Source organism: Brassica napus, chromosome A3, assembly GCF_020379485.1.
Source record: "Brassica napus cultivar Da-Ae chromosome A3, Da-Ae, whole genome shotgun sequence".
NCBI lineage: Eukaryota > Viridiplantae > Streptophyta > Magnoliopsida > Brassicales > Brassicaceae > Brassica > Brassica napus.
Window position 1 is genome coordinate 10,506,713 of NC_063436.1, and position 12,138 is coordinate 10,518,850.

Consider the following 12,138-nt stretch of genomic DNA (forward strand, 5'->3'; position numbering starts at 1 on the left):
CATTAATTTATTTATTTTCCTTTTGTCATGATTAAAATTGTTTTTCTTTTCTTTTGATTGTGATTGAAACTGCACGGATGTTGAGTTAATGAGTTATTTACTAAACGCTATATCTTCTTACAAATCACCATTGTTTGTTATTCTTGTAGCCTTTATGTTTGTTCCTTATTTATGATGGCAAAGTTCTTTTAACTTTATATTAAAATCAAACACCACCCGTAAGCTGAGCGTTGAACAACGTGTTCCTTTCTTAAAAAAAATGATAATAAAATTATTTTAAATTAAAGGGTTTGTTAATTTTTTTTTACAATTAATGATGCAAATACGAAACTGGATACGGCATCATTTAGTAATTGTACAATTTACATGTTCTAGGCTCTAGTAAACCGGAAACTTCTCCATCTTCTTAGCAGAGTGTGGTCAGGATCGGCTCTCCCTTTTATGTCTTCTTCAACTTCATGGGTACACTCGTTCAATAATCTGTTTTTCAAGATCGCTTGTCACTTATTCCGATCGAGCTTTCATTACCTAGACGTGTTTGGTCTAAACAGATTTTTTTCCATGCGCTTCCATGTGCTATATGAATATATATTTGAATACTATTTTGTAATTTTCTCTCATTTTATAAAGATAAAGGTTACGTTCTTGAAGACCATACAGACATGTCAGAATATGAAAGAATCTAAGCAAAAAAAACTTCTAATACACATTCTATATACTTGTACTCACGATCAAAAAACAAAAAGGTTGACAATTTTTGATAGTGATTTTCTCACATGTTACTCTACTATAATCAAGCCAAGTATCTTTTAGACTTTCTAAGCTACTTTCTACAAATGGAAAATACAGAAAAATTATGAGCTATTGCGGGACAATGGAACCTCATGAGAGACCATGGTTGATTCTCGTTCTTCCACACTGAAACTCAATTCGAAGGATCAGGAGACAACACCTATTCTTGACCAATAACCACTATACCTGAAGAGTTGATTAGCAACACAATGGTAAGTATTTTTTATACACTATGCAATCTTCTCGCTCTCAAGGTTAACAAATCTTACCATCATAGATGAATCCTAAACCAAGACCAGGGACTGCAGATTGTGTTGGGGTCTTTGATATGCAAGAAGGGTCGATTCTGGTTTACAACTCTTGTTGTGCTAAGAATCAAAAGCCGCCCGTCTACAAACTGTGATCAAAATAACAAAATTCATCAAGATTACGCAACATAACCAGCTCAGAGAGTTGATGGTTCACTGCTACACCAGGGAATTCACAAATATTCATCATATACATTCCCCACTTAGCATGAGAAAGCTATTTGTCTAAAAGACCGTTACTGTGTGAAAGGATTTAGATGATACTGAACTTACGAACAACGCTTGCTAGACTTAAAACAATAAAGAAGAGATTTGATACCTCTCATAAAGCTTTCACAGCTTCTTCTTTAGAAGAGAATGTGACATAAGAAAACCCTTTTGACCTTCATTTGACATCATCCGTTACAAAATCCACTGAAGCGACAAAAAATTTGAAGAAGACAAAAGAAATGTGTAAAATGCAGCTGCGTCAAGAAATTCCAAACTAAAAATGATGTTAAAATTTAAGAGTCTGACCTCCAAGTACTCTGCAATATTGAGAAAATGCTAGGGTTAATGTCTCTTATGTGTTTGAGAAAGATACACCTGCAACAAATTGAGCATTCAGTTTTAGTGACAGTAGGATAACTGAAACTCACATAAGAAGAATCTCATGAGATCTGCCCTAAGTCAAAAGACGATGATGTTACATAAGAAGCAAATTCACACATACAGACGCAACATAAAACAGAAAAAAAAAAAATCAAAATAGCGTGTCTAAGACATAAGAAACCACTGAAACTCACAAGGAGAAGATGATGCTTTTACATCTAAAAGTTTGAAACTTCAGGATTGTTCAAACTGCGAGTAGGAAGTTTGAGACTGATGTTCATGGGATGAAAACTGACCCTTTTATAGGTGGAGATCCACCGCCTCTAAGAGGCATTGAATGAGGTAAGGGAGTTAAGAAGGTTGTGTTAAAGGTGAATGGTTAATGCATCCCGTAACGTTTCAGAGGAGATGAATTGCAGACAAACCGACAGGAACAGAGCTCGACCCAGAGATTGGAACCAAGATTCGTCTTACACAACTTTCCAGAAACTCTTCATCAGTTTATCAGAGCAGAGGATAATGAACACGACAAACCCTGGAATTCCATTGTTTCAGAACATGAAGAAGGTGATTGTTTCTGAATGGGGCTAAACTTTTGTTTTGCTATCAGCCCAAATAAGATATCAAAGCCCAATTGTAAACTGTAAAGTCCAATTTAACCAAGAATAAATGAAACGCAGCGTGTAGCTTTAGGAGACACGTGTCGCTCTCTTAGAGCCCGAATTTCTGACGTGTCTGCCTACGTGGCGCTTTAAGGAGAGAGTAAAACACTCTTTTATAATAATAGATTATTATTTGTAACATTTCAGATCATTAGCGAGATAAAGCACCTGTTTAGGCTGGAAAAATGTTTCTAGCTATATTTTTCCTAGCTATTACGATTTTTTTTCCGAGCTGCTTCTGTGCATCATTGTTTTCTTTTTCTTTTTCGATTCTGCTCAAACTGGTGTTTGGATGTACTTCTACAATCACATGTATTCCAAAACTCAAAATATCAGCATTAAAATATTTCCAAAAGTAATTCTATAACTTCAAATATAGATTTTTTCACTCTTCAAAAAAGAACTTCAAAATTTCAAATTTAGAATTTTATGAAGTGAAACTTCATGTTTAAAATTTCACTATTCACATTTAAAGGTTCACTACTCAAAACTCTAAATTTGAAGTTTTATCTTTTTATTTGCATTTTGATCCTTATAATTAACTACACATCACATTTATGATTATTAATTAATTTTTTTATTTATCGTTTGAATCTTTAAAACTTTTATATATCATAAATATTTCAAATTTATTATTGTAAATTCAAATTTACACATAAAATTAAATAATAATTTTAAAATAAGATTTATAATTTTTTTTTTGTCACTAGATTTATAATATTTAAAAACTTGAATCAGACAACAAGAATATTACCAAATACTTAATAAAAAACTTTTAAAAATATATATGAAGACATAATTATTGCACATATTTAAATATTACAACAGCACTAATAGTCTAAGTAAATTTGCTCTAGAACCTCTAAAATATTGTCCAAACAATTTTTATGATACGAGAAATGGAGCATTACAGAAATAGTTTTATGGAATAATGTGGTATTTTCTAGTTTAATATTTAATTATGTATTTCTATTTATATTTTCTGTTTTAGTGTAAGATTTTATTAATTAATATTAATGTAATATTTTTAGAGAAATATCCTAGAATAGCAGTAAAATTATTTTTGTCAACAAATATAGACTCTAAAGATCTAAATGACCAAAATGTTTCATTAAAAACGTAAATATACACTTATACCCCTTGGGTTAACTAATCCGGTTAACTAATCCAAACCTTAGGGTTTAGAGTTAAATGGGTGAGAATTTGGGATTAAGCTTTTAAATTTTATAAAATAAAAAAAATATTAAAATGTTGAAAATAAAAATTTGAAAAATAGTTTCAATAAGTATTTCGAATTACAAAAAGAAAAACAAAAAAAAAATAAAAAAAAATAAAAGTTAGAATTTGAAAACACATAATATAAAGCTATTAAAAATATTATTAATTTTTTTTTTAATTTTATTTATTTATTTATTTATTTGTATTTATATATCTAGGATATTAATATATTTTTACCTATTAAATGAAACATTTTGGTCATTTTCCTCCTTAGAGTATATTTTTGTAATAAAAACTTGAAAATGGTCTAGTTAGGAGAGTTGCCCATATTTTTATATATGTGCTAGTTATTTATAAAAGTTTTATAGATTTATATTAGTTAAGACAAAGATAAAGACCATAGTATAAATTACATATAAATTTTTAAATCAAATTTGAAGTTTTGATTTTGGAGAAGAACGCCTTGAAACTTCAAATATAGAGTTTTGCAAAATATAAAATAGAGAGTCACGATGATTTAAGAGGCTTACACAAAGGGAGAAGGTCTACGGAGGATAGAGGGGAGTAAAAGAGTTCTACCTCTAAAATACTTAATCTCTTGCGGCCGGAAGCACCAGCTTGTTTGGCTTCCGTCTAGGGCCGGTTCTGCCTACCAGGAGGACCAAGAACCCAAAACGTACACGGACTACATACGACCAACAAAGAAACATAGAACAAATCCTAACACTCCTTAAAAGAACTCAGAACTAAACACTCTAAAATACAAGAGTAAAAACTTAAAAGGACGATGCTATCCGGAAGCTTTGCGATGAACTAAGCAAGAGAGCAAGTAACGTAGAAGACTTCTTCGTGAAGAGCCAAGAACTCATCTAAACCACAAGTTCACAATGACAACACCCAAACCACAACAATCTCATCTGAACCTCGTGTTCACGAAGCCAAACAAGCTGGTGCTTCCGGCCGCAAGAGATTAAGTATTTTAGCGGTCAAAAAAAGAGTTCTACCTGGAACTTCATGACCAGATGGCTGTCTATAGATACATGAGTGTGGATCTCCATTTGCTGTAGATTCTTGCAACTTCTTATCTCCTCATTTGCATGCAGTGGCAGAGCCATCTCTTGGTCAGGGGGGTCATATGACCCACATGGTTTGTAAAAATAACAAAATTTACTTGTATACTGAAGAAAAAATTGAGAAAATGCTATAGATTTAGCTTAACGACCCATGTAATAATGTTTGTAATGAAATTGACCCTAGTGGAAGATTAAGCTGGTTCCGCCACTGTTTGCATGTCGACTGTAATAGACTGATACCACCAACACTGTCTGCATAGGACTAAGATCACACCAGTCATATCAATGATATTAACCTGACATCAAGCAAAAGCAAAATTAATTAGGATACAATGCGATTAAGCGAACAAAAAAAAAAACAAATAATCAAACACTAAAGAGGGTCAATCAAATCACCAAAACCACACGAATCTGAGAAGTCAACAATCACAAAACGGCAAGAGGAATTTATCTTAATAAGTATTTTTTTGGATCAAATCTTAATCAGTACTTACCAATTGATCTGCAGGCATTAAAACAGATTTGAATGTAAACATCCGATTGCAGAAATTTAATACGTCTCCATGCTCGGCCCAAGAAGGTTAAGCCAACAGAGGGCAGAGAGAGAGGGTTGAAAATTAAAATTCGTACAAATGATCATAGAAACCAATTCTCTTCCCCCACATAATATATAGTATTTACATTTATACTGTAGTGGAGAATGCCTCGTCTTCGTAGGTTCCTGTGCGTCATACATAAATGCAGCAAAATATCAATTAATGAAACATGACCATCTACAGCGATGAAGTCTTGCTAATACTGTCAAATTCAAACAAAAAGTCTCAAAATTGAAACGTTTATCAACAAAAAAAAAATCACTTATTTAAATGAGAAACCAAAATTGAGCTCATAGATTTTACCAGCTTCACAGCAGCTTCTTCATCTTCTCCGGTTTGGATATTGATCTCTATGATACACAGAAAAATAAAAACTTTATCAGACCAATGCAAGAGCTAAAACCTGGAAGATGTCAATGTCAATATGAGTGATTAGTTGTTTATACCTAAATAAAGTTCTACGACTTGTTCTGTACTAAAAGTCTAATCAACGAATTTTGATACATCTCGATTCATGATCTCTTATATTTGTTTCTAAATATGAAAGCTAAGGCCTTAGCTATACATGTTCATCAATCAGTAGCAACTCAAGCCCGATTAGGATGATGTGTTCCCTGCTGCTTCCCACAAGTGGATAACACGGAAAACCAACTTGTACGGAATCTCCTAGGGCTGACTGGACATCATTGAAGAGCAGCGATGAAGGACCCTGTCATTTCGGACCTCAGGATATTTATTGGTTGGATAGTGGGGATGAGAAGAGAGTAGATGCGTTTCGCCTATGGAAGTAGAGAAGAAGCTTTCATGAGAGATACTGAGATAGTTGTGGCCATAGCCGTTTCACCAGCGACGTTCTGAGCTCAGTCAACATTTAGATTTTGCCGTTGGCTATACGGGTGAAAATAGGTACTTGATATATTGTGCCTCATTTACATAAGAACGGTGGGCTCATTTCTCGACCACATATATTGTGTTCAGATTAATTATTTCACTTGATTTCATGATGATGTGTCGATATAATTGGCTGTGAATTTTTTTATTTATGTTGGTCACTTTTAATTGGCTTGGCTGTGAATATTTGTGGAAGGGCTGAGAGACTCTAAAAATAATCCCTTTTATTTATTGTAGACTAGGTTCTTGCCCGCTACGCGCGGATAGTATTTTGATTTTTTCATATTTTTGTACTATTATGGCAATTGTTTAGTTTTATAAAATGTTATGTTTTTATTGTAAATTTAGAATTAAAAATCTAATTTTCCCATAGTAAGTTAGTTTTTTTGAATCTTACCACAACACATTATGCATGAAGAGAATATAGTTGGTCTTTATATTCTTATTTGGTGTAATATTAAAATTTTTGATGGTTTGTTTAAATAGTTTTTTTTTAATTATATATTTTAGGATTGATTTTCGAGACTATCACAATACTAAAAACAGTATATACTCAATGGTGAGGCTGTCACGTCCTCAAAAAAATTCAGCTAATGAGTAAGTTTGTTTTCGCCACGTCAGAATCGCTTTCTACAGAAGAAGAGTAAAACTGGACTTTTTTGTTTAGTTAACATTTTAACTCAGCCCATACCAGGCCTGCGTTGCCAAACCTTTGTTTTTCCTCTAAAGTTTGAGAGTCGATGATCTTCCCGATTCTTCCTCTTCGTCTTCGTCTCCAAAACTCAGAACTTTCAGTTACCTTGAGACACTACTGATCAATCATTGATGATCTTTAAACTCTTCTTGATTTTTTCGTTTCACCTCCCGTTGATCCTCCTCCTATATAAAACCCTACGTCTAAACCTAAATCCTTTCAAAATCAAGTTGGCTGTAGAAACGCATCTCAGTGATACGATCAAAATCAAGAGGCACTTCAGGACCAACAACCACTAAACCCACATTCTGTTTTCGACAGAAGGAGATGACAGCTGAGCTGTCTGATACGTCAAGGTCAGGTACGCAAGTAGCGTCTCCGGAGCTCGTGATGCCGGGGTTTCCAGGCGCGCATAGCACAGAGTTGCAGGAAGGAGAGCGTTTCAAGGCGTGACAAAGGGCGTGTTCTCTCCCTCCGGTACCGATTACAAGAACTATCACTCTCTCTTCTGCAGTAAATGAAACGAAGTTAGTACACTGAATATTAAGCGAGCAAAAGGGTATCGCTGGAACTTATCAGCGCCGCCGTTACCGCCGGGAGCAACTGAAATAGAGGGCTTGGACTCTGACGTGACGCAACGAAGCCAAAGTTGGCGGCTTTGGATATGGTTTGAAGGGAAAGAAGAGCTAAGGGTGTGGTTGGTGGTGGCGAAACTGAGAGGAGCAACAGAGGAAGAAGGAGAAGTAGAGGTGGAGAACCGGAGAGAGCTGAGAGATGGTTTTGGGGAGTTGTTGTTGTTGGAGAAGAGATTGATAGAGAAGATGAAGGGTGGAGATTAGATGTACACAACGACATGTCGGAAAGTTGGAACACAAGTTTGCAACAGAGATGAAGAGAGACACAGAGACAGTTAAAGTTGCAGTCTTTGAGAGAGTTTGACTCAGACCAGATTCGCTCAACAAGGGTTTAACAGAGCACTCACTTCGTTTGTTTTTCATTAGTATTCTTAAACAGAACTACTACTTCGTGTACAAGTTATGTTTAGGTGTTATAGGTTTCCAAGTTCTCTTTGTTGTCATTAGCTTTAAATCGAAAAACTTTCTTATGGATGTGCTTTATATATTGTTTAATGATACTAATGAGTCTGCTTCAACTAATGGCTTACATTACTGGAACATTCTGCTAGGTAATGGTTATGACATCGGGAGATCAAGAAATCTTGCTTTCTCTGGAGCATGACTCTCAGGGTTTCACCATTGCAAGAGCTGGAGATAACGTAGCAATAGCGTTCCAAGAAACTGATGCATATCAAGTAATGTCAAGAGGTGTGTTGTGTCATCCTGATTACCCTGTTTCACTAGCAAAACATAAATAATGATTTTGGACTAAAAAATCAGGTTATTATTTTGTTTTATATTTGATGAATATATAAGTGTCTTGTGGAAAACTTAAAGTGATGGAGTCAAACTGATTGAAGAGGAAAATGCATTAGCTGGGAATCAATTTCATAAGATGCTGTCAATGCTCGGAGAATCAGAAAGCAAAGTTGATAATCCGTAGAATCAAGCTCAAGAATCACAAAATCATTGTGTAGGGATCCAAGAGGTGAAGAGTTTCATGAAGAGAGTAATAAAGACCACTTCACGTCTTCTACTACAGTTAGAAACAATGGGTATGTTATTTAGTTTTCAGTTACTGCCAGAGTCAGAGATTGTTGTTCCAACATGACAAATTCTGTTTGCTGGAATAAGTTTAATTTTTTTTAACTGTAAAAGGGCACTTATACTTTTTTTCTTTGTTCAGCTATTATATATATTGGAACTTATTTGACTTCGACGAACCAACTCCTCTTCGCTGCTTTTTTTTGTTTTTGAGTGCTGCAATGGCATGACGTTAGTGTGTATGTTTATTTTTGAAACACATCAGTCTGTATGTTATATAGGTTTTTTTTGTGTGCTGCAATGGCATGACGGGACGTGTGTATGTTTTATAGTTGTTTGCATATATGTCAGCTTCGTCATAATTTTCCATAAGTTCTTTACTAAATAAGGGACTGAAGCTAAGATATATAAATACAAAGATGAAAATTTCACATTCACGATGATCTATACATTATGAAAAAGACAAATATTAATCTATATAATGACCATATGACTTGGTTGAATTATAATTTCAAGTGGTATTAGATTCTTTTTGGAAACAAATTTTGTAAATCAAATTTGAAAACTATATAAAGAGTCTTCGAATTCCAATTACGTGTTCTTTCCAATTCAAATTGGTGTTTTGTTTAAAATCTTTCAATGTTTTGTATATAACAGCCTGACTAAGAAATCAAACTGAAAATTAAACATGTGATATAAATATAAAATATACACATTATTACACATATGCTAAGCATCTAAGGGTTTTGAAACTCCATATAATTAAACATAGTAAAAAACAATCATGTAATATACATTCTGAGAACTTAAAATTATTTTATAAATTATTTTCTTCAAATGATAACAGAAAATGTATATTTTCTTAATTTACATCTTTGAGCTCCAAGGTGATTAGTTTTAGTGATTCTATATTGTAGTAATCAAATAGTATTCCATAAGAGTATATTGAGTAAGTAGGTAAATATAGTCATGCTTTTTTAAATTGGTTTAATACACGCCAAGAAGTAAACATTCACCCAAGGCTTGGGGATAATCAATTATATAGACATTCACTTTGTTGTTTTTGAACAATTGTATTACAAGAAACGTCTGGTGAAAAAAAACATCTGGTGAATGCTGCACTTGAAGAATAAGAAATATTTGTTTCATGGTTTGATCATGCTAATGTCGGAGAAGAACAATGGGATTTTACAGTTTATAGATTGTCAATTTGTTTTTTTTTTCCGGTTTTGTATTCCTATGCAGAATTTTATTATTTCTTGAAAAAGCTAAATTTTATCTTTATATAATGACTTAAGTATTGAGGAATGTAAAATAATACTCAACAATTCAAACTGTTCAAGATTTAAGCTTAAGTAATGAATAATAGTTTTGGTTTCCTCAACTCCCATATAGAATTTCATCTATGGTTCTATATCAAGATGGCCACTTAATATTTTGTTTTTAGTAACACATATACAATAAAGAAAAATACAATACATTATTTATTTGATATGAGTAAGTGGGTGAAATAAAGAATTTAATGAATAAAATAATTTAACCAAAACATATGCAGTAAATCATAATTAATTAGTTTTAATATGATAAGTAATAATTTAATGGATCATTTTAAATAGAAGCCCAAAAGATAAAAAAAATTTACTTATGCTAAATATTTAACATTAATAATATGAATATTAAGAATTCACACTCTTAACTAAAATAAACAAACTTCCTATTGCATATATTTTGTTTGATGAAAATTAAATTTTATGTCTGTATATATAATACACAAACATTATCATAATAATTAAAGAAAGCAAAATATAAAAGGAGATAAAAGTATTAAACAACATAAATGACAAATGACAGATAATAAATAACTAAAAAATATAATATACACAATTAAAATAATAATTTAATTTTATATTTGATGAAAATTTAAGTTTTTTGGATCAAAAATTTTCCAAACACTATTACAATACTATACTTCTCATATATTTAAATAGTGTACATTTAATAATTAACACCAGTTTCAATAAGAATTACTAAAAGCTATAGAAATATAAATATGAGACACAACAACAAACAAAAAGTGAAATTCATAAAGTCAAAAAATCACTATGAAATAACCATTACCAAAATATTTTGTAACTTTATTTTACCAAAAATATAAGTTTTTAACTTTCTATTACCGAAGAAGGAATCAAAACTCTTTATGTGATTTTTTGGAAAGAGATTCGCACGTTGTCTACAAAAACTTTTTAAAAAATATTTAAAGAAACACTATTACCAACAAAAAATATTGTATACCAACTTCACCTAATAGAAACACATCGAAAGTAAAAAATTATAGTTTTTTAGACCATACCAAGTCCTTACGTAATTCATTAGGTAATTAATTGAACCATTTTGAATAAACAATGACGCTTATAAATCTTTCAAACTCATGAAGGCACATACTAATGCCCTTTCTCAAAAAAAAGTCATATACTATCATTCTTTTTCTCTATTATGCCAAAAGTAAAATTGATATTCTAATTTTCCTTTTTCTTGTGGGTTACTTCAATTTAAAATATTTAATTTTAAGTGAATATACAACTACTCAAAACTTAGAGTAACAATGACTACCATGTCATATAAAATTATAACATACGAAAACTTTGTTAAAGTTCTAAATGAAACAATTCATTCTCTAAATGTTGGAACCTTATGTGAATTTTATGATATATACATACAGAATAAATATGAAAATGTACTTCAAATATAAAAGAAAATAAAACAAGTAAAGCAGAATACTAAAAAAACATTTGTACAAGAAATTATAGTATATAATCCGCGCGTAGCGCGGAAAAGACTTCTAGTATTCTATAATTGTCTAAAAATAATTGTTTGTCCAATATAAACATCCATATAAATATGGACTTCTAATAAATTTGTTCACTGGGATATTTAGTTTCACTTTTAACTTTATTCTCTTTTTAGGTTTTTAGGTGTCATATTTTATTAGATTTTAGACTTTAAATCAATCACTTTAAGTCCATATAGTCAGAGCTTTGGTGCAAAAGGGTTTACAAAAGCTGATCGAGATGCGCATGATCGGATACCTTTTGCTAGGCTATTCGTACGGAATTTTAAAGATCTAGGAATATAAGCAATAGAACGTTCAGAAAATTCTTTGGATACAGCCTGTATTTCGTCGAGCTCCGAATCCAACGCAGGCCAATCTTCCTCCTTTTGAATGAGTATAACCAGTTGTTCACAGTCGATTGAAAGACCATCTCTCTATGTCCAAACTTCAGTATCACTTGCATTGCCCATAGCAAACCTTCAGCTTCTGCTTGCAGTGGTGATTTGGTGCGTGTATATCAGCCCTTGCTCCAAACAGCATTGGAAAGTCATCATCCATTAACACAAAGCCAAGTCCATATATGTCTCTTTCATTTATCCAGGATGTCTAACAGGAGCGTTTCTTTGCGGAGGAACAGTTGTATCTGTTACCTCAGCTCCCATATCAATCTCTATAATCTCGTCTATACGTTGAGCTATCCTCCAACACTCTGCTTCAATTTTATTCGCTAATAAGAAATACATAATTCCTACGACACTATTAATGATTGTTTTTTGTAACACCGATACGGCAAACTTATGTTTGATTTAACAAAACTCTTAT

At 32.3% G+C, this 12,138-nt stretch overlaps 1 long non-coding RNA gene across 4 annotated transcripts; it reads right to left on the minus strand.

The window, feature by feature from the left end:
* Positions 1 to 597: 597 nt before the first annotated feature.
* On the minus strand, positions 598 to 6,185 carry LOC106428095. 4 transcript variants are annotated; one of them, XR_007338120.1, is made up of 9 exons: positions 5,806 to 6,185; positions 5,544 to 5,590; positions 5,139 to 5,365; positions 4,576 to 4,940; positions 1,886 to 2,226; positions 1,617 to 1,685; positions 1,420 to 1,514; positions 1,062 to 1,189; positions 598 to 978 (listed from the first exon to the last, which is right to left on the minus strand). It is a non-coding gene; the product is annotated as an uncharacterized LOC106428095 (long non-coding RNA). The 4 variants fall into 4 exon arrangements; XR_007338119.1 differs by having other exon boundaries at positions 1,988 to 2,226; positions 5,806 to 6,177; XR_001285576.3 differs by lacking the exon at positions 1,886 to 2,226 and having other exon boundaries at positions 5,687 to 6,166.
* Between the last annotated feature and the right edge of the window lie 5,953 nt (positions 6,186 to 12,138).